Here is a 23,823-nt window from a genome sequence, read left to right on the forward strand (position 1 = left end):
ACAGTTTGAGCCTAACTACCTTGTTCTTGAAAAGAGCCTCTTAAGCCAAAGAGGTTATTCAGACAGCTAATATCCACAATTTTAGCTTCCAGGAATAAATCTATTATCTTAGTGTATTCAAGGGCCTGGTTGAGCTTTAACAATTTGTGCCAGGACAGGGGCATTGCCCCCACACACTTTCAATCTGCTTCAGTATCACAGATTCTCAAATTTCTTCAAAATGAATTCGGGTTAGGCCTGGCAGTTAAGACTCTAAAAGGTCAAGTTGCTGCTTTGCTGTCCTAAGGATGCTAGACAAAGTAGTGAATTTCAACTTACCTACATGTCCAGCATTTTTCTATGAGGGCAGCATCTCTTCTACATCATCCTGACATGCTGCTTCTCATTGTCATTGCAGGCCCTGAACCACTTACAAAGGTGTCTCATTACTTTCTAATCATTAAAATGGCTTTTTTCATAACAATCTTTTCTGCTGGCAGTGTATTTGAGCTAGAAGCTCTTTTGCTACAGCCTCAGCCCATAAGGTTAAAGTGGTACTCAGAACCAACCCTGTCTTCATACTAAAGAGCTTCAGCACACAGCTGACATCAGAAGGACAAATGCTTGACAAATTGTGTTTTATTATCCAATATGAAAGGGAAAGAAGGTTTCAAAATCTTCCATTTCCAGGTGGATGAGATATTGTATCTTAGAAGTCAGAAAGCGTAGCTCCATCTTCCAATACCAGAGTTCACTCCCTGAGAGCCAGGGCAGCCTCATGGGCAAAAGATTGCAGGTCTCATACCAGAAAATCTGTAAAACAGCAACCTTGTCATCTGTTCATGCCACTTTCAAACTTCTACAAGCTGGATATCAGGCATCATCTGATGCTGCCTTCAGTAGACAGGTGCTCCTTGCTACAGCATCACAATAACTACGAGGAAAGGGTTATCCCCTTTCACATCTGTACATAACTGTATAGAGTTCCCTCCTGTTGAGTGGACACTGCTATAAAAATCCCAATGTCATGGATCTGTGGATCTCATTACAAGTAAGAATAGGAAAATTTATCTGAGTCTTACCTGACAATTTCCTTTCTTCGAATAGTGAGGTCTACAGATCCAACCCACCCTGAACGGGGTGTTAGTTGAGAAAAGGTACTGAATTATTAATTGGCACTCAAAGCCTGTTGTTCATTGAATTCCTTGCTCTGCAGAGGATTATTCAATTTAGTCAATATTTAATTTTTCTTACTGATATAGAATACTTAGTTTTTCCTAGGCTATGGAAATGTTTCAACTGATGGTTTCTCAGGTGGAGCCATAAGTCCCCTGCCTCTGACTGACAGGTTTGGCCTACTTCCAAGGCTGCATAGAGCAGAGTGTCATGGATCTCTGGCTCTAATTACGTCAAGAAAAGAAATTTTCAAGCAAGCCATAGATAAATTTTCCTGTTTTCAGATGGAAAAGGTCTGGTTTTTTATTTGTTGTCTTTTTCTCTATTCTTTTTTTCCCTCCATCCCGCCCTGCAAGTTCTTGGAAAAAGCAACAGAGGGCCCTGTGGCACCTTTAAGACTAACAGAAGTATTGGGAGCATAAGCTTTCGTGGGTAAGAACCTCACTTCTTCTTGCATCTGAAGAAGTGAGGTTCTTACCCACGAAAGCTTATGCTCCCAATACTTCTGTTAGTCTTAAAGGTGCCACAGGACCCTCTGTTGCTTTTTACAGATTCAGACTAAAACGGCTACCCCTCTGATACAAGTTCTTGGAGAATCCTTTGTATGGCTCTGCAAAACATTTAGCTTTGACAACATAGTATATTTTGATAAAAAAACGTTTAATCGAAAATGTTCTGACCAGCTCTACTGCTGAGCACCAGCAACTCCCAGTTGAATTCAGTGGGATTTGTGAGTGCTCATTATCTTTGAAAATCAATCTGCTTATGTAGGTGTCCCTTACTTTAGGAGCCTTAATTTAGATACCCAAGTTTGTACACTTTGGTCAAGGTGTGTAATACTGTTTCCATACACACAAGTGCATAGATGGAACTTACAGTATAAATATAATCCAACAAATAGATGAAAACTGATTGTCTCTACATTTATATAAAAACAGGCATATTTGGAAAAAGGATAAACAGGATTCAAAAGGGAAACTGTGAGTCTTGTGCATTGGCAGCAAGCCACAGTGGTACCATGTGAGCAGGTGATAATGTGATTGTAAAACGCTATGATGAGGGTGCTGACTCAGTGTCCACAACACTGAACATTTAATCCCAGTTACCCCTGTTTTTCTGTTAGACTTTCCATCCCCCCATCCCAGTAGTTTTATAGAAAAGCTGAGCGCTACTGTCCAAAGACAATAAATGGTGAGAAAGTTAATGAAGTACCATGACATAGAAGCCAAAAAGAGTTCTCTAATGCTCCATTGGCATGATCATTGTAAGAATGACATCAGTAGATTGGAAGTATTTGTGAAAAACAAAACAAAACTTTTTATTTTATAAGTTTTGCAAGAAAATTAACATCAACACGAAGGGCAAAACTAAGGAGAACATACCCAGAATATTATTTATTATTACTATTATTTATTCAGCACCCATGATTGTGATAGTTACCACACAAATCCAAATGAAAAGACACAAGTCCTTGCCAGGAGAGCCTGAAATCTAAAAATAGTCAAAATACAGACAGAGGAATGAGAAAAAGGAAAAGGCAACATAATTTTTCTTATCACAATTTTTCATATTTTTCCCTTGATTATTTTAACATCAATGTCATAGTAGCCTTAAGCCAAAATATTTAAAAGGGCCCTCTGATTCTAGGGCTCAACTTGAGACATATTTGTCCTGAATTTCAGATATGCTGAGCTAGTCAGTCAAAAGTTGGAATTTCTGCTCTATAGGAAATTTCAAAAATCATTTAATTTCATTTTGGAACAAAAAGCTGAATTTTGAAATTTACCATGGCAGGGAAATAAAAAAAAAAAAAAATCAACCCTCGGAGTTTAGCAGACTGATGGGGAGCTAGGAGCTACAGCTCCCATCTCTGTCCAGGTATGTATCCTACAATACCCAGTAACCCAGTTGTTAAGGCATTCATGAGGGATATGGGAGACCCAGCTGTGGATATTCACTCTGCTGATTTGGAGCAGCGACATGAACCCATGTCGCCAACCGCCTAAGAAAGTGCCCTAATCACCAGGATATTGGATATGTTGGGATCGGGTATGTCTCTCTCTCATTGAAGTTGTTCCACTTTGAATAAGTAATTAAATCTTAAGTGGGCAGGAAATTAACCTGACTCTTCTACATCCTAGGCAGTGCCCTAACCGCTGGGCTATAGAGTCAAACTCTCAGATTTGCTCTCTCTGTCCCAATCCACTTATTGCACACAGGACTCTCATGAAATGAGTACATGAGGAAGGAAGGATGATGAGGTGGCCTGGTGCAGAACTGAATGGATTATCCAGTCCAAAACCCAGCAATCAGAAGTAATCATGCAGCAGGCAACATAGAAGGGGGAGAGACAGGGTTCACAGGGAGGGGACGAAGGGGGAGGACTGATGATATGGTGCACATTGATGTGCAGCTTTCAACCATGCTCTCAGATCTGATGTTTGGAGGGTGATGCTGGGGGCTGTGAGGGAGTGTGGTGAGGAATCCCATTTCCATATTCCTGGCATCATTTAACAGCAGCAGGTTTAGTAGGTGGTCCATAGCACATCTATGTCTGCATCCCTTAATATAGGTGTGAGGCCAAAGGATCTAAGCCATGTATATCTTCTGAGATCAACTCCTGTGGCCATTGCTCTCACGCTGTGTCCAAGGTGTTTTATGCTGCTCTCAGAGCATGGCTAGCAAGTGTATGACCCTCGGTGCCAAGAGTTTTAGCTGCTTCTCTTTGTTCTTCCAGCAGGGAGTCCAAGATGAGACTCATGGCATCCCACAAGGCGGAGTTAACTGTGGGACATGGTGGCCAGATAGTTGGCAACCCAAAGGCCTGAGTAACTAGGTGAATAAGCCCTTCTGTCAAATGTGTCCAGCATCCCTCTCAGGCAGTGTAGGTGGAATGAGAAGCTCTGCTTAGCTCTTACCTCTTACCTGCCGATGTTACTGTGGAGTTGGCTGGAGGATGCTGTAACAGGAACTCGTGTCCTTCGGCAGATATGGGATACGTCCTGTCTGCTGTCTTGGACAATGGCAAAAATGAAAAGAGTGACAGCCAGATCTCCTTGGCCAAATTGAGGAGACCAGTGCTGAAAGACAGACAGCTTTTCTTTGGTATATGTCTGTAAAATATCAAATAGGGGATCAAATATGTCTGGTGCTGTGATCCCTGTTTGCATGAGCCATTCTCCCTTGTAGCTCCTAGAATTGCCTCTGTTCATCAGGAGGTAAAACACATGAAGCTCCAATTTGGTCTCCTGGTGAGGTACTGTCAATGTGTTCCTTCAGTGGGGACTCATACGAGTCCTCTAAAAGGGGATTTCATCCCATTCCTTGGGAATGCTATGGATCTGAGGGATCTGGTGCCAATATTAGTCCTGGTAATGAAGGCTGCATTGGTGCTAGGTAAGGAATCAGCTCTGGTGAAGACATCAGTGCCAAAGAACAATACGTTGCTGGAAGGGATATTGGTGCCAGTGGTCAGTGCTGGTGCTATAGCTGGAGCTTGTCTCACAGTTTCCAAAAGGGCTTTCACAGAGTCCTGTTCACTAAGCCATATAAGCAGTTGCTGTAGACCCTGAATAATGTTCCTCCAGGAGACCTGGATTTGAGAAAAGAAAAGGGATGCAAATATTCCAAGGTAAAGTCGAGGGACCCTCCAAACCCATCTCCAAAGATGTCAGAGACACTTCAGAATGACCCCAAATCTGAACAGGTGAACAGGCAGTAGCAGAGTCCAAACAGCAGTAAAGCATGTGGTGGAGTGGGCAGTAGGCCTGATGGTGATTCCCAACTCATTCATGGAAAAATCAAAACTCCCATTGAGATCCAAAATGGTGACTTGTCCAGTTAATCGGTGAAGAGATGTCTGGCGCTGGAGGTTTGTGAAGAAGAAGTGACAGTTATGCCATTTGAGAAGTCTCAAAACACTCCTGTGTTGGAAAGTAAGAAAGATGAAAGAATTTGTGCTTCCTCTTTCTTTTGTTTAAGCTCCTTTTGTGGAAAGGTGTGCTTCCTCTCCTCCTTTAATGTACCTGAATGGGTCTCTGACCTGACTTGAGGTGTCGAGGCAGAGGTATCGTCACAAAGGGACAGGTCTGGTATAGGTGTCAGAGCTGGTGCCAATGGCAACGGCATTGGATGAAGAGTCAGCATGGAGTTGGAGCTTTTGAGGCTTTATGGAGGCAGTGCTGACTTAATCTTTGGTGCCGATTTTATGGTCAGAGACTTGACCGGTACTGAGTAGTACCAGCCAAGGGATTTGCACTCAATATGGGGCTGTGGAGATGCCAGTCTCAAGCTCTTGGTGGAAAGCAGCACTGGGGCCAGAGCTAAGAGGGGCATCTTCGATCCTATGGAAGAGGACTTCGGCACTGAGGTTGGTCATGACACCAGCAACGGACCTGCCAGACTATCTGGCTGTAGGCACTGAGAGGCAGATGAGTTTGGCTCCTCAAACATGTCTCTTTTCTGGCCCAGTGAGTAAAGATGTGGGAGATCATACACTGGGTAACAGAAGGGGCTTCATCCAGACATAGAAGGCCTGGGAAGTCCCTTGGTATGACTGCTGGGCGAGAAGCACACCACTAAAATCCCTATAGGACTCAGCGTCTGATATGGTCCTGGTAAAAGAGCTCAGAGGATCTCAGGGCAAGGAAAAGAGCTCAGTTAAGAACGAACTTAACCTCACTGCACTCTGTACTAGCTATTTACAAATACAAGAAAAAGATTAAGTGAAGGTCTAGTCCTAAAGACATTAAGCTAAATCTGTTCACTCTCTGCAGCAGCGATGAAGGAACTCAGGCAACTGAGGAAAGTGCACTTCCTCCTAAAAAAATATAGCAGTGATATCACCCATTCATGAGAACGCTTATGCACTCCCTAGCAGATGTGGTTTTTCAAGGCAGTGTCTCACCTTGTCCCCAGAGATGCCAATTCGCACAAGTGGGAATACACAAGTCCTTGAAAAAGAATTTGTCCAACCCAAACCATTCTAGTGTCAATGCGGACAGACAAGATGGAATGATTCAAATATTCTTTCCACCAGTGTCCCATAGTGCACTGATGTCCTTTTGATTGCAGCTGAAACAGTTAAGAGCATTACTGTGGATACAAGACAAAAATGCAAAGGTGCTTAAATATACTGAAGCATTTGTACTTAAGTGTTCAGTAATTGTCCAATTACAAATGGTTTCGTTCCACAGTGTAGACTCAGCTCAAAGAGACCTGTACCCACCCACCAAGAGAAAAATAATATGAACAGCTCTACTTTCTCTGTGGCTCCTGCCTTCCAAAAGCAGGCCAGGTAAATGCACTGAAATAGCCAACTACTGGCAGAACCTGTTTGATTGCACATCGGTATGGTTCTCTGTATCATATACAATGGGCTAATTCAACATATTTTATAGAATCAAGGTTTCCATGGGATGCCAGGTCTAATGTTCATTGTTATCTGTCCTTGTTGGTTTTGTGTATGAGCAGGAACTGTGTGAGCCATCCAAGGAGTTCCAACTGATTTTCTGTCCTTAATTCAGTATATACATTTCCTCGTTCATAGATCATGCTTGTAAGACTGTTGTCAAAAGTTGCAAACACTCCACTGTATATAGTTTATATATAGATTAGTACTAAAAGGGAGTTGATTTGCTACTAGGGCGTAATGAATTAGTACATTAACCTTTTAACTTCTGATACTAAACTGCTCAAGATAATTAAGACCAAAGCAGACTGTGATGAACTTCAAAAAGATCTCACAAAACTAAGTGATTGGGCAACAAAATGGCAAATGAAATTTAATGTGGATAAATGTAAAGTAATGCACATTGGAAAAAATAATCCCAACTATACATACAATATGATGGGGGCTAATTTAGCTACAACAAGTCAGGAAAAAGATCTTGGAGTCATCGTGGATAGTTCTCTGAAGATGTCCACGCAGTGTGCAGAGGCGGTCAAAAAAGCAAACAGGATGTTAGGAATCATTAAAAAGGGGATAGAGAATAAGACTGAGAATATATTATTGCCCTTATATAAATCGATGGTACGCCCACATCTTGAATACTGCATACAGATGTGGTCTCCTCATCTCAAAAAAGATATACTGGCACTAGAAAAGGTTCAGAAAAGGGCAACTAAAATGATTAGGTGTTTGGAAAGGGTCCCATATGAGGAGAGATTAAAGAGTCTAGGACTCTTCAGCTTGGAAAAGAGGAGACTAAGGGGGGATATGATAGAGGTATATAAAATCATGAGTGATGTGGAGAAAGTGGATAAGGAAAAGTTATTTACTTATTCCCATAATACAAGAACTAGGGGTCACCAAATGAAATTAATAGGCAGCAGGTTTAAAACAAATACAAGGAAGTTCTTCTTCACGCAGTGCACAGTCAACTTGTGGAACTCCTTACCTGAGGAGGTTGTGAAGGCTAGGACTATAACAGGGTTTAAAAGAGAACTGGATAAATTCATGGTGGTTAAGTCCATTAATGGCTATTAGCCAGGATGGGTAAGGAATGGTGTCCCTAGCCTCTGTTTGTCAGAGGATGGAGATGGTTGGCAGGAGAGAGATCACTTGATCATTGCCTTTTAGGTCCACTCCCTCTGGGGCACCTGGCATTGGCCATTGTCGGTAGACAGGATACTGGGATAGATGGACCTTTGGTCTGACCCGGTATGGCCGTTCTTATGTTCTTATGGATTATTGAGTTCAAATAATTGTGGGTCACTAACGAAATGAGTTTGATTTTATGCTGTTCCATGTCACAATACAATCCAGTATAATTTCCAGTCTTTGTTAAACAGAAGCTGAAGATTAGAACAGTGGAGGTCAAGTACTGCGTATATATACCTCTCTATTGTACTTTCCACTCCATGCATCTGATAAAGTGGGTTTTAATCATGTACTGTGTATATATACCTCTCTACTGTACTTTCTACTCCATGCATCTGATAAAGTGGGTTTTAGCCCACGAAAGCTTATGCCCAAATAAATTTGTTAGTCTCTAAGGTGCCATAAGTTTTTATGGCTCCTCCTTATTGTTTTTATTGTCTGAACTGTGTGCGGATATACACAGCACCTGTCATCACTATCCCTGGGCAGATCTGCTAACAATAGGGGAACAACTGGGACTGTTGTCTAATGCCTGGGCTTTATGGGGGGCTTGGGAGTGACAGTACCCTACCAGATTTCCAAAGTTTGTGCTGTTGCAGCACCAACTTTCACTGGGCAGTCAGCTATTGCTCCTGCAGTTTGTTGTAGGGAGTCAGTAGGGGGAAGTTTGAATAGAAGTGCTTTGTGAGATATCTTCACACACACTACCTCCCACAGAAACTCGCAGCATAAGGAGTCTTGAACCAGCCATTATGACATATGGATCTAGTAAGAGGAATAGGGGGCCAAATTCTCAAAGGGGATTTAGACATTACAATGTTCAGCATTGCAATGCCTAACTACTAGGTGCCCTGCCACCTAGTGGCATTTACAGGCCTGAGTTAGGGGCCCAGGCTTCTCAGGCATTGTCTGGAGAGAGATAAATGCCTAAAAGAGAGATTCACAGAAGCCAGCAAACTAAGCAGGGAGCTGCATAAACTAGCCAGGCCCACAAATGAAAGGAAGAGGAAATAGGGCCCAGCTCCTCAAAAGGACTTAAGTACCTGACTCCCCAGGCTGGAAGAAGGCATCAATCTCTGCTCAAGATTCATGAGTCCTCTCCTGGAGTTAAGTGCGTAAGCCAGGTCAGCCCTTTCTCAGGGTAGAGCGGGAGAGGAGAAAGACAGCCTCACCTATCCCATTGTAGCCAATATCCTGCTGGTTAGGGCACTCAGTGGGGAGATAGGAGACCTCCTCTCAAATCCCTGCTCTACCTGACTTCCAACTTGAATTTTTTTTCTGAATTTTCAGTTCCATGACAAATTTTGATATTTTGACCTTTTATACCAATTTGGAATGAAAATAAATGTTAGATTTCCAACCAGCTCTACTTACCTGGTTTCCTCAGTACAGCTATGATGGAACTGCAATTGCTCTGTCCATTAGAATAATTTAAAAAGAGGAGATGTCTCATGCAGGTCGCACAGATTTTTCCAGTGCTGTTGTGGAAGTTATTGGGTCTTCTTTAATGATTTTTTTAAACAGAAAAATGTAAAACACACATGTGTTTTGTGTATTGTTTATGCTCACAACAAAGGGATTATTAATAATAAATGAAGCCAGCAGATAGTGGAGTAATGTGTTCTCAGTTTCGACAATTAAGTTTACATTTCATGTTGACATTAATGATATGTAAAGAAATATTAGAACACTCTGTATTAACATAGACTTTACAGTTTTTAAGCTCAAAGTAAATGGGAACAATTTATTTACTTGTTTCAATGCCTGAAGAGGGATTTTCCTACAAAATTCCAAATTTTTACGCATTTAACATCACAATTTAATTTTAAAGTTAAAGGCAGTGTAATACCTTAAGCTAGTTTATTGGTCAGTTAACCTTAGTTGTTTTATCATGCAATCCTAAAAAGTCAAAAAGAGGGATTGCCTAATAATGAAAGAAGCATGTGAACCTATCAAAACACCACAAAGCGGTGAAGACAGATTTATGACTGATTAAAATCAACTGTAATTCCAGTTTGCATTTTGCTCTGTAGGTGGGTGTAACAAGCTGGAAGCATTTCTTTGAAACTCCCTATCCTATCACATTGAGTCATCAGACCCCACTTACCCTTTTCCCTGCAGATTTAAGGGAGGTGGGAGTGACTTTCTAGAAGAGAGAGGACCCTAGGGTATGGACTGAATAATTTTGAAGGAGGTCCTATCTAGGAGCAGCCAGCCTGGAGATAAGATTTGATCTGGCCTTTATGCTGTCTTACCCTTAAAATGTGACTTTCCAATTCTGTGTACTTAAGGCTTAACAAAAGAGTAGGTAAAGGTGACCATATTTTTATGAAATGTGTATGCTAGAGAGGAAGCCAGACAGGATGGTTTGAGCAGCTGGGGATTAACAAGTACTTGTATTTCTTTCTTATCCTTCCAGCTTTTCAGATTCAGTCTCTTCTTTTACACTGCTTACATGGGCACTACATTTTGTTTTCCTCCAGAGGCAGTTAGTTTTCTGTTGCCAAGTCCCCCTATTTCAATATACCTCTGGGCACAGCTGCCTTTGTTGGCCCTTGACGCTACTGCTCCGCTTCCTTCTTCCTCTACTGTCAAAGCCACACACACACTTTTTACTGCTGCCAGACATAGTCAAATCTGTGATGGGGGCCAAATGTGCTGCACCTCTCTCTGTCAACTGCTTCCTCATCAAATTTGGCATGCTTCTGTGCAATGAATTATGGGTTGTCTCAGATTGCACTTCATACTCGACAGGCTGGGGACTGGCATGGTTCAGAGAGTAAGAGGTTGGCAGAGAAAGATACAGCGTTCAGGCACAGCTGTGCCTTGACTGCATCAGGGAGTTAATCCCGGAGTAGGTTGGGTGGTCACTAGTTTGGGTCCAGTGAAACTTGGACAAAACATGGATTTAACTAAAACTGTCTGAGATACTGAAACCATCCCTCAAAAAAAGGGCATCTCGTGATCCCAGTGTAGTCCAGATTAATAAATGTTACACTAAACACTGATTTATATGATTAATACTAATCCTCAAGGAAACAGAATTCCACTATATTTTAATTAAACAGATTACTTTGGTAGCTGTTAAAAATAGCTGTGATATGAAAAGGAGCCAGTTGAAATTCATTACAGGCACTAAACAGCTCAGTTGCTGCCATCAACACACACATATATATAATCCAGGAGCCAAGGGTTTATATTTGTGTATAAACTCTTGACTATTGGATTGCCAAATTCAATTTAGTTGGCTGAAGTAGAGTCTGGTTAACTAAAATCATTGTGTACTGTTGCCTTATTACCTGGCCAGTATTTTTTTTTTTTTGATGGCCTAGCTGTTAGTCAAATCCAGAAGCCCTCCACAAGTTAAGGGCTTGGCTACATGGGGAAATAGCCGAGAATATCTATTGCAGAATAGATATTCCACACTAGCTCCCCATGTGGATGATCTTACTCTGCATTGTGGGTATATTTACACTGGAGCTGGGAGGGTAATTTCCAACTTGGCTAGTCATCCCTATGCTAGCTTTAATTGAGCTAGCATGCTAAAAAGAGAAGTGTAGCTCTGGCGGTAGGGGCTAGCTGCTCAAGTAAATACCTAGTGTCTCCTAGAGCTATTGTACTCAGGCCAGCTAGCCTATGTCACCTCCTGGGCTGCTGTGTCTACATTTCTATTTTTAGCACACCAGTTCGAGCAAAGCTAGCGCACATAAGTCTACCTGAGATGGAAATTACACCTGCAGCTCAAAGTGTAGTGTACCCTAAGAGTGCTTTTGTGTGACTTTGGTTAAAACACTTTGGAAGTGGATTAAACTAATCTGCAAAATGGCAGTCTTAGTGCAGAATAAGTGTATCCACATGGGCAGTTAGAATTCACACCCTAGATTATTTCATAATAGCTTTGCCATGTAGATAAGCCCTGAGATTGATGCTGCAGCATATATAGGTCATAAAGAGTCTGGGTCAAATTCTGTTTTCAGTTTAAATGGGTAGATTTGTTGTAACCCCACTGGAGTCAGTTCACACACAGACTAGTATAACACGTGAGTACCAGAACAGAATTTGGCCCTCATATTAAATACTGTCTTTATGCAGCAGTTGGGGCATATTTTCTTTCTGTCTTTATGCATTATAGGCTTGTCAGCTAAACTCAGTTGCATTTTATACCCTCTTATTTCATATAAAACTCACTACAAATTTAGTAGGATTAAGTTACAAAGTGTGAAGTAACATTAGTTTGAGTAAATTCTGATGAGACAGTCTCCTGATGAGACAATATTCCTTTGCAAGTTTGCATGGGACATATAAAGGGAAACCGAGGCAAGTGTGCATGTTGTGCTGCAGCCTGCTGGGGGCTGCCCCATGACAGTGAGTCATTAGGAAACCCAAATGGTGCTGCAGAAATGGAGATGACAGGGACTGACTTCTGGCTTCCCTTCCATATTTAAGTTTTATTTAAACTCTGCATTGTCTCTGGAATAAGAAGAGACAGTGGCATATGGGGTTAGAGGTATGTTGTTATCCTTATTGTATGAGTAAAGGGCAGCAGAACTGTTCTTAGCCTATCCTGACTGAGGGGGTCACTCTAAACTGAAACTCACTTGCTAAGTAGTGGGTAGGGATGGCAAATTGCAGTGAAGAAGAGCAGGGGTGCAGAAAGGTGTTCCTACTGGGTGGTGTGGGTGCCATTTGACCTTTCATTCCCCAGTGCTTAAAGACTGTGCTGATTAAACTCAACTGAGCATCATCATTTCTGTTCAGCCATTGCCAGAGCTGAATCACTGATAAGCAGGTCTAAGGGCTATGCCTTAAACTTGGTATAGGGACAGTGGTGAAATGAAAGACCATGCAGAGACTGTACTGGTGGTGAGGTTCCCTGCTATCCACTGCAATCCCTAAAAGACCTGGGTTAAGTGGTGGAACATAAGAATGTGGCAGTGCGTGACCAGTGACTACCGAGAAAAGCAATGGAGGCAGTGGCAAACCGCCAGCTGCAGAGGTGCACAAAGACATCGCTTGATATCTCCCTGCTTTCTGGGCGGGGTGACCCCCTATGAATGCACCTTGGAACTCTGGGTCTTTGCTAACCAAGGACAGCCAACTGTGAGTGGGGTGCACCAGAGGGAGAAGGGAGTGATGTGTTAAAGGAACATTTGTTCGGTGGACTTTCCCACCGCAAGGCGGGAAACTGAGGCAAAAGACACTGCCCAATACACTGTGGGGTCAGGTTTGCTTATGGTCATATGCTTTTGAATGTGGTTGTGGTGTTTTCCCAAATTAATGTTTGGTTCCTTTTCCCTTTTAATAACATTTCTCTTGCTATTCACAGATGCAATACTTGCAAGTGGGGAAGAATTGCTTCTTGAGGGTTCCTGGGGTGGTGTTAAGTTCTCCCAGATTTCTGGGTGGGGACTCAAGCTGGTTCTATTTTGTATTGTTAAGAGGAACCATTGAACCTGGCTCTTGTTGCTGCTGACTCCACCCGGTAGAAAGGTGACACTAGTCAAACCATTTAAACCAAACATGTGTTTCTAGGTGCCTGACCTCAGACCCTGGGGTCTGATTTGCAGATGTGCAGAGAATTCACAGCTCCAACTAGAGTCAATGGGAAGCTGTATTTTGAAAATATATAGTACTCAGCACTCTGAGAAATCAGGACTTAGGTGTCTCAAATTAAGTGTTCATTTCCCCCAGAGCCATTAATCCCTCATTCATTTTCACCATGCACTCCCAGTTACCTGCTCATTCATTCATTCAGCTCTCTTCATGCTCAGCCAGAGAGAAGGAAGGAGAGAGGGCCTGAAGCACAGCTCAGGTGAGATGGGGGGGGGAGGGGAAGAGAGGTATTGCAGCCTGTGCAGGCTTCCTGCACCAGTAGAGGTATGGGGGAGGGGGGGGGTGTGCAGGTTCTATCGGGTGGCTGGACGAACTGCTGTACTGAGAATTTGCACAAATGTTTTTTGCTCTGACAGTCTTCAGGTGTCACACTCGATTTCCTCTGATTTGAGATAATCTGCACAGGCAATGGAGAGGAAGGGGTCTAGAGTGACCATGCAGCCCATAGAGGGAACTGATCCACCAGGCAGTTGCTTGGTTACCTGGCAGCCCAGTCCCAACCTAGCAGGGGTCATCCAGTGGCCTCCTGTATTTTCAAACTCTTTATTTTGGGAATAATTGTGGTTGACCGTGTCCCCACAACACTTCACCACTTTCTTGTGAGATAAATATCAAGGCAATAGGTGCCTTATAAATACCTAAGACAGATGTTATTGTACTCATATTTATAGCTGGACAAACTGCTGCCAGATTGACTTTCCCAAGGTCAGACAGCAAGTTGACAATGAAACAGAGCCAAATCAAGGAATCCTGGTTGCCAGCCTCTGCTCACTAGATGCCACTTCCATGGCTATTACATATTATTTTGCTGTTTGGTACGTGTTGTTACAATTAGTTTAATTAGAATGCTAAAAATTGTGAGGGTATCTCTTCAAAGTCTACCTTTTTTGCTTTTAGCTAGAAAGTAATTTTTTCAGTCTGGCTAAATCTTCCATCTCAGATTACCATTTAATTTATTTGCTAGTTTCCATTTTTGTAAAATCACCCTCACTTTATAAAAAAGTTTAATTTTGTCCAGATCACTTAGCATGACCTTTTTTAATATATCAAATGGAAATTGATATTCTAGAATCATATTAATTCCATTTTGGAGAGTAGACCAATACCATACTAATGATTAATACAACTGTACAAAATATTCCCAGTCAACTTCAGTTACACTTGAAATGGGTCTTGGTTTCGGGTTTGATGCATGTGAACTTCAATCTCGTCTTGTAAATGTGGACTAGTCTTGTTTTCAAAACTGGGAATCCCACAAACTTGCATCTCTCTCACTCCCTCTAACAAGGGTTCCCTTACTCTGGGACCTGCCCTCCCTCTTATCTTAGATGTCTTTAGGTTTGTGAACAGGCTGAATTCCTAGCTCACTTTAGCACAGGACACCGGGATCCTGGGTTAGAGCCCAAACTGACCCCTCTTCCTGGGATTGTTTTTTTTTTTTTTTTAATTGGCAGTTGAAATAACAATAACATAACACAAAACTCAGACTAAGTCACCTCCCTCTCCCCTAGACTAGGTTGTTCCTAGGGTTTTACTGCAGAACTTCTCCAACTCAGACCCTACATCCCTTTGCCTAGAGAGACTAATCCTTAGTATAGCCAGGGTATAGACAAGCTCTACCTGTCTCTGTGAGTCAGCCGAAGTAACCTGCTAATCAGAGGGTTTCTGAGTAGACTCTGCTAGCCTGTTACAGAAGGGAGTTGTAAAATGGAGTCAGGGATGGGGAGAGCAGTGGCTTGTCCCCATCTCCTATTGTATATAATCTGGTCATGCTACAGCTCCAGAGAAGGGTTTCAAGTTAAATAATGCCAAATTTATTGTTACGCACAAATGGGAAGCTTTAATTTTCAGTCACAAATTCCATGCTATGTTTGGTTTTTACTTTCTGGGTCATTTGGTTGGCCTTTCCTCCCCCCCCCCCCCTTCCCCTACAAACTGGTTTGTTTGTTACCATTTGCCACTTGCAAAGAGTGTAGAGAAGACTAGTGTTGCATGGTAACAAAAAGGCTGTGCCCTTATCTTTTGGACATGGTGATGTCATCAGTGCTTTTGACACCTCTCTGTTAGATTGTTGCAATGTGCTCTTCACGAGACAACCCTTGAAATCATTCAGCACTGGATCTACTGCAGAATGTAGTTTCTTGCGAGGAGCACGTTGCACCTGTGCTTCATGATGTGCACTAGCTAGCAGTTGAATTCTGGGTGAAATTCAAGAAACTGCTTTTGACTTTAAAGCTGTAACTGGGTTGTGTCCTCTTTACCCAGAGACTGTCTATCTCCTCCTGTGATGCTTTGATGGTTGTGATTATGCAAAGCTCATGCCAACACTCCTCTGCAATAAGTGGGAGGGGCTGGCAGCAGCATATTTCTGGTGTGGAGTGAGAGGTCTGTGGCACTGCAGTTTGCTTCCCACTGTGGCATACCAGAGCCTGGCTATGAGACTCTTACGACAAGCTGCAGGACACAGTTATTTTTCCTAGACTCTTTCTAAAGGGGATGTTTAAGCTGTAATGTTTCTGGGGAGGGAAGCCAGGAAGGAGAGTCTAATATTGGAGGGTGCCTTTGGGTTGGTTGTGTCGTCTGGCTTTCCTGGAAATTTGTTTTCAAGATTTTATTGTACTATAATTTTTTTTTTTTTTTTTTTAGGGAAAAAAAGAGATTTATAGTACAATAAAATATGCAATACACGTAGAATTTGCACATAGATGCAGTGGATATCTAAGTAAGTAAATAAATGAAAGAGCAATGTCTACATTGTAGTTCAGTAGCAATTCCAGTCTTCTGATTAATTCCTCCCAAAGCGTACTGTAGTAGAGCATGCTTTGAGCATTACCTTATCTGAATCACATCTCCAGCATTTGTCTTCCTGTACTAGCCCCATAAAGTTTAACCAGCTGGGGTTCAGTAAATCCACTGGAGAATGTAATATTGGATAATGCTAGTATATACATCTATGGTGTGTTTGTATATATTTTCAGATATGTTGTTCTAGTCAGTTGATAAGGGTTTTTTTTTCTTCTTCTTAGTTTCCCAAGTTAGTTTTGAAGCTCAAGGTTGGATCGCTTCTTCTCTAATTTGTAGATCCTAGATGTAGGAAGTGATAGATCCACCATTCTTGTACTACAACAGGAAGAAAACTCATTTTTGTAGCCTCAGTCGTATAACATCCTTTCAGTTGCCGATGTTTCCATATCTCTGAGGAGGAGTAGACTGATTTCCTCATGTATCAATGCCATCCAGTGTCCGAACGCCATAAACAGATTGTATGCTCCAGAAGAGAGGTTTTCTTATATATAGAAGAATTAATCCATGGGGAGGGTCCTGTAAATCAAAGGAGATCTACCTTCATAGCTGTTCCAGCTAAATCTCATAGCTATGATATATGTAGCAACTTTTAATATGAGATTTGATGTAAGACTATTCTGATAGTAACTCATTTTAGAGAATTTCTTCTTTGGTACTGTCCAAGTGTTGTCTTGGATCCATTACTGTCTCATGGCTTGCAGGATATTGAGGTGATGTAGAAAGTTTTTGCCCCGACTCCCCCCTCTTGGATGAATGTGGCATTGCAGTGACCTTTGCCTCAGTTTCCCCCACTGTCCTTCGGCCAACTCTGGCCATAAGAGCATCCTGACTTTCTAGCCAGATCATTTTACAGAGTCCTGCCCCTTCTGGGGCCACAGACTTTACCTAAATCCTTTACCAAAGTCCACCTAAAAATGTATACAAAACCAAACCTTCCGCTCTGCTGGCAGCCCCCTTGCCACAGGTGTGGCCCTGCTGCTTCTAGGCTGCCCTTCTGTGCCTATGTCAATCCCCTGATGCAGGTCCTGGCACACTCCTCCGCTCACTCAGGAGTTCAAGCAGGCTGCAGGTCATCAGGGTGCCCATGTCAGATAGGATTGGCCTGGAGTCTCCAGGAATTAAAGATTAATCTTGAATTAAAGATTGTGCCATGTGATTAAGTCTCTAGGAATACATCCAACCAAAATTGGCACCCCTACTCTCAGCTAGGCTTCCAGTTTGCCCCTGGAGAAGCCTGTCTGTTCTATTTCCCTTTCTCCTTCTCAGCCTGCTTCCTGGAGATAGGACACTTGCCGCCTCCTCCTCCTCTGAGACGCTTCCTTGAGCTTTCTGGTCTCTCTCTCTCTCTTTTCCCAGGGAGTGACTGCAGAATTTCTCTGGGAGTACAGCCCCCTTCTGCTCTAAACCTCCTCTGTTTAAAGTAATCACCTAGCTGGGACTCATTCTAAATTAAGTCTGGCCCATCCAGACGCATCCCGATAGCATAACTGGCCTCTGAGGCCCACATTAACCCAGTTTAAGAGCCATATGAGGACTCTTTCTATCTCATAAAAAATCTGGAAGGCCTAACAATCCTTGGTTAATCTGCACACCCTAAAATTTGCACACAAAGATGTTCTGATCCCACATCTCTGCTAAAATTGTGCAGTAGAGACGTGTGATGTTAAAATTCCATTATACTTGCAAATTATACTACAGAAAGTATTACTATTTATTACATGTCTAGTATACCTTGAAATGTATTTATATAAATAATTAAATAAAGTATATAAATTAAATAAATAATTAAACTACACTGGTCAAATAAACAAAGCATATTCCGTGCTGCATTATCTCCACTTTAAGTATTTGCTTATTTGTATTTTCCAAAATTTATTAATTTGCCATGGGTCTCCACAGTCATTCATGTGAATTAGCAAGATTCAGCAGTAGTTTGTTGGGGCTTTTTTAGATACGATATTCATGTTACAACAGCTTAAACCACACCCATAAAGTGTTTATGAGGAGTCAAAAGCAATGGGAAATATGTCAGAAGTTGTGTTGTTCGGGTATACATATTCATATTCAGTTGTGGTGAATTCTCAAGGAAGTATCTTGAGACACCAATACTTGGAGGCAAAAGAATAACGTGTAAAGGTATTAGTTCAGATTTGTAGATATAATTTTGAATGCAAACCAAGATGGATTAATCACAAATTGTGGGGTGGAAAAAATGCTTGTTATTAATATGTGAGTATCATGTCAGGTGCATACAGCCTTAACTTCTGACTCACTCTAATCTCCATCCCATGCATTCTTTTTTCCGTTTGGGTCTTAGCTGTACATTCTGTAACTAACAAGATAAGTGGACTGTTGCAATATTTCAGTTTATTCATGCATTTTACAGAAATGATATAAACATTTTGATAAAGAATAAAATCTTCCCTATCCTATCAAGAACACAATGAAGAAAGAACCTTATGACTATGTATTTGTTAGTGAGGCTCTTAATGAAAGTGAACCTTTGAAAAACTCTACCTATGTTCACAGAGCCACTGGGAAATCCTAACCTATTTCAAATGTGGGAACCAGTGACAGTGCCATTATAAAAACGTATGTTCAGAGTAGGACACTGCTTTGTGACCTCAGTGTGAACGTACAATGTAGAGAATAGGGCCTGGTCCAAAGCCTATCAATAAGATTTAGGTTCCTAAATGACTTAGGTGATTTGATCTCAAATGGTTTGGTAGGCTACCCTGATGATTGAAGATCTCCAAATGTTTGCTGGGATAATGATGCCTTTTACTGCAACCTTTTAAAAAAAATCACTTGTACTTAACTGCAGGAAGCCCTGTACAGCTGAATTGGAGTTGTTGGCAAACATCTGAACTTTGCTAATAGGTCAGGAACCAGGGTATTTGGAACAAGTAGTTCAGATCTGATTGGCATGTGGCAACAGCAATGAAATACTTAACCCCACTTTTTCTTCTGTTAACAGTAGTTTGTGTGTAGAAACTGAGCATTCCTATGCGTGAGTCACAGCTGTAGGAATCCCCAAAGCTGAGCCACTGGGTTTCTCTCTTGCAGCTTTTTTCTATTATGAGGGAAGCTGATGGAAAGCACATCAAAACTGGGCAAGATAACAGAGTGGCTATTGTGGGACTCTATTAATAAGACTCAGAGGAGGGTAATATAACTAATATCAATTAGCATGGGTCTTTGGAAAATAGATCTTGTCAAACTACCTTTTTCTTTTGATGAGAATTACAAGTTTGCTTGGTAAAGGTAATAGCGCTGATGTAATATACCGAGACTTCTGTAAGACATTTGACTTGATAACACCCAGGATTTTAGTTTTTCAAAAAAACCTTAGAATGATATAAAATTAACCTGGCACACATTTAATGGGTTTAAAACTGGCTAACAGATAGGTCTCAATGTACTTGTAAATGGAGAATCATCACGGAATGGGTGCGGGGATTGGTCCTTGGCTCTATGCTATTTAACACTTTTATCAAGTGTTTTACCTGAAAGAAAACATAAAATCGTCAGTGATAAAGTTTGCAGGTGACCCAAAAATTGGGGGAGTGGGAAATAACGAATACTATAGGTTGCTGATCTACATTACTTGGTAAACTGCTTGCAAACACATTGTGTTTTTAAGATGGCTAAATGTAAATGTATACATCAGGAACAAGGGATGTAAGTCATATTTACAGGATAGGGGACTCTATCCTGGGAAGCGGTGACCTTGAAAAGGAATTGGGGGTCATGGTGAATAATCAGCTGACCAGAAGTTCCTAGTGCAATGCTGTGGCCTAAAGGGCTGCTTGGATGTATATATAGGGGAATCTCAAGTAGGAACAGAGACGTTAATTTCCTCTGCATTTGGCACTGGTCCAACTGCTGGTGGAATACTGTTCCATTTCAGGTGACCACAGTTCAAGAAGGATGTTGATAAATTGGAGAGGGTTCAGAGACAAGACCATGAGAATGATCAAGGGATTAAAAAACATGCCTGATAGTGATAGACTCAAGGAGCTCAATCTGTTTAGCTTCATAGAGTCATAGGACTGCACGAGTCTCCTGCACTCATAGTAGGACTAAGGATTATCTAGACAAGGGGTGGGCAAACTACGGCTCGCAGGCTGGATCCGACCCCTCAGGGCTTTGGATCCGACCCGCAGGCTTTCCCCCTGTGGCGCCGTGGGCCCCACGCCGCTCTCAGAAGCGGCTGGCACCATGTCCCTGCGGCCTCGGGGCGGGGGGGCAGAGGGCTCCGTGCGTTGCCCTTGCCTCCAGGCACTGCCCCCCGCAGCTTCCATTGGCCGGGAACGGGGAACTGCGGCCAATGCGAGCTTCGGGAGAGGTACCTGGAGGCGCGGCAAGGGCAGCGCACAGAGCCCTCCGCCCCACCTCCCGCAGGGGCTGCAGTGCTTCCTGGAGCGGCGCGGGGCCGGGGACAGGGCAGGCATGCAGGGAGCCTGCCCTGTCCCCGGCCCCGCGCCGCTGCCACCCCCAGAGCTGCTTTAGGTAAGCGGCGCTGGGCCGGAGCCTGAACCCCTCCTGCACCCTACACCTCAACTCCCTGCCATAAGCCCCCTCCTACACCTGTACCCCTCCTGCACCCCAACCCCCTGCTCTGAGCTCCCTACTGCATTCTGCACCCCGTGCACCCCAACCCCCTGCCCTGAGCCCCTGACTCACCCCTCCTACACCCCAACCCCCTGCCCTGAGTCCTGTCCCGCAGTCTGCACCCCTGCCCTGAGCCCCCTCCTGCACTCCGCACCGCTCCTGCACCCCCACCCCTTTCCCTGAGCCCCCTCATACACTCCGCACCCCTCCTCTGCCCCAATCCCTTGCCCTGAGCCCCTTCCTGCACACTGCACCCCCCCACACACCCCGCACTCCCTCCTGCACCCCAACCCCCTGCCCCGGCCCTGCATACAATTTCCCCACCCAGATGTGGCCCTCGGCCCAAAAAGTTTGCCCACCCCTGATCTAGACCATAATGGACAGGTGTTTGTCTAACTAACCTGATCTTAAAAATCTCCAATGATGGAAATTCTACAACCTCCCTAGGCCATTTATGCTAGTGCTTAACTACCCTGACAGGAAGTTTTTCCTAGGGCTGATCTACACTGGGGGGGGGGATCGATCTAAGATACGCAACTTCAGCTACAAGAATAGCGTAGCTGAAGTCGACGTATCTTAGATCGACTTACCTCCCGTCCTCATGGCGCGGGATCAATGGCTGCGGCTCCCCCGTCGACTCTGCTTCCACCTCTCACCCTGGTGGAGTTCCAGAGTCGACGGGGAGCGCGTTCGGGGATTGATTGCTACCCACCGATCCGGCGGGTAGTGAAGATGTACCCATAGTGTCCAACCTAAACCACCCTTGCTGCAATTTAAGCCCATTGCTTCTTGTCCTATCCTCAGAGGTTAAGGAGAATAATTTTCTCCCTTCTCCATCTAAACCTTTTATGTACTTGAAAACTGTTATCCTGCCCCCTCTGTCTTTTTTTTCTCCAGACTAAACAAATCCATTTTTTTTTCAATCTTCCGTCATAGTCACATTTTTCTAGACCTTTAATCATTTTTTTTGCTCTTTCCTGGACTTACTCCAATTTGTCCACTTTTTTCCTGATACTCCAGTTGAAGCCTAATCAGCATGGAGTAGAGTGGAAGAATTACTTCTCAAGTCTTCCTTACAACACTCCTGCTAATACATCCCAGAATGATGTTCACTTTTTATTTTTTTGCAACTGTTACGCTGTTCACTCATATTTAGCTAGTGATTCACTGACCCCCAGATCCCTTTCTGCAGTACTCCTTTCTAGACACTTGTTTCCCATTTTGTATGTATGCAACTGATTGTTCCTTCCTAATTGGTGTACTTTGCATTTGTCCTGAAAATTATTCCTATTTCCTTCAGACCATTGACAGTATCAAAAGCCTTAATAAAGTAATGATATACCACATCTGCTGCTTTCCCCCATCCACAAGGCTTGTTGTTCTGTCAAAGAAAGCAATTAAGTTTGTTTGACATGATTTGTTCTTGATAAATCTATGCTGATTGTTACTTATCACCTTATTATCTTCTATGTGTCTGCAAATTGATTGCTTAATTATTTGCTCCATTATCTTTCTTGGTACTGAAGTTAAGCTAATTGGTCTGTAATTCCCCAGGTTGTCCTTATTTCCCCTTTTTTAGATGAGCACTATATTTGCCTTTTTCCAGTCCTCTGGAATCTCTCCCATCTTCCATGACTTTTTGAAGATAATCGCTAATGACTTATATCTCTTTAGTCAGCTCCTTGAGTATTTCATCAGGCGCTGGTGACTTGAAGACATTTAACTTGTTCTTTCCCTGTTTTAGTTTCTGATCCTACCTTATTTTCACTGGCATTCACTATGTTTGATGTCCAATCACTACTAACTTTTTTGGTGAAAACTGAAACAAAAAAGTCATTTAACACTTCTGTCATTTCCACACTTTCTGAGTCAAGACAGGATGCTTTTATAAAATATATGCTCTAGGAATTATTTTGGGGAAGTTATATGGTCTCTAGAAGGAGGTCAGACTAGATCACAATGATTCCTTCCAGGCCTGAAATCCATTAATCATTTTGATTAATAGTTAAGTGTATAGTCTCATTCACCTAAACTGGTGTATAGGTTATCCTTGTTAAAATGTGGCTAAAGGTGTTTTGTTAGCTTATTTTTGCTTTTCATTGGAGTTAAAACACTGAAAACTTCAAAAAGTCCTACCCCTGGAGGGCTGTTAATTTCCTGAGTTAAGTTGAGGCTATTGGGGCTGGCGGACAAGAGGGAAGATCTTTGATCATAATGAGGCAGAGTTAGGCCATGAATTCTGTTTATAAGTCCAAGCTAGTCTACCTCTCCCCTGCCAGAACCATCCTTTTCTCCGAGCTGGCCCTGTTGCTGTGAGATACTTCCCCTTTCCAGTGGATCTCATCCCCTCCCTCATACCAGGAAACAATGGGAGGGTTGGGAATTTCAAAAAAAGCAGCAAAGACTGAAGTGGGGAGATGTCTCTTCTCCTCCACTATGTGATGGTATTAGCAGCTCCATGTGTTGGAAGGAAAGGGATGGTCTGGCATCTTTGCGGCTGTGGTGGAAGGGTACAGGGAAAGTACAAAAATGCATGTTTGATTAGTGATCAGCTTCTTTTGCTTATTTCTAAATCTAGGCAACATGGGAGAAGAAGTAGTGAAGTGATACAGTAAAAGGGATGTGGTTAAATGAGACATTGAGGTAAAACAGCTTCAAAGAGAGAAATCAAAGCAATGAAGGACAATAAAATGATGGGAAAAACAGGAAAGGGTTAAAAGTAGACATAGGGAGAGAGGTCTCCCTCCTCCTCTTAAATTTTAATAGTATCCAAAATATGCAAATGAATGTTACTTTGCATATTATGGTCATGCTTATGGTGTCAGGAATTCTGTCACCTCCCCACTTTCTAGAACCTCCAAAAAGCCAGAGTTCTACCATGTCAGCATTTCACTGTTCACAGCTGTTTTCAACTTACACAAGTCACAAATAAACCACAGGTGAATATTAAAAGAAGAGTCCAAAATGAACTGGAACACAGGGCTTGAGGCAAAAGCTTTCGCTTGACTTCAAAAATGCTGTTAAACTGGATTGTT

The 23,823-nt window shown here is 42.6% G+C and overlaps 1 protein-coding gene across 1 annotated transcript in view; it reads left to right on the top strand.

The window, feature by feature from the left end:
* ESR1 (estrogen receptor 1) overlaps nucleotides 1-23,823 on the top strand; it is a 192,547-nt gene that overhangs the window by 14,957 nt on the left and 153,767 nt on the right. The window lies entirely within an intron of this gene.

This window comes from Emys orbicularis, chromosome 3, assembly GCF_028017835.1.
Source record: "Emys orbicularis isolate rEmyOrb1 chromosome 3, rEmyOrb1.hap1, whole genome shotgun sequence".
NCBI classification, from domain to species: Eukaryota; Metazoa; Chordata; order Testudines; family Emydidae; genus Emys; species Emys orbicularis.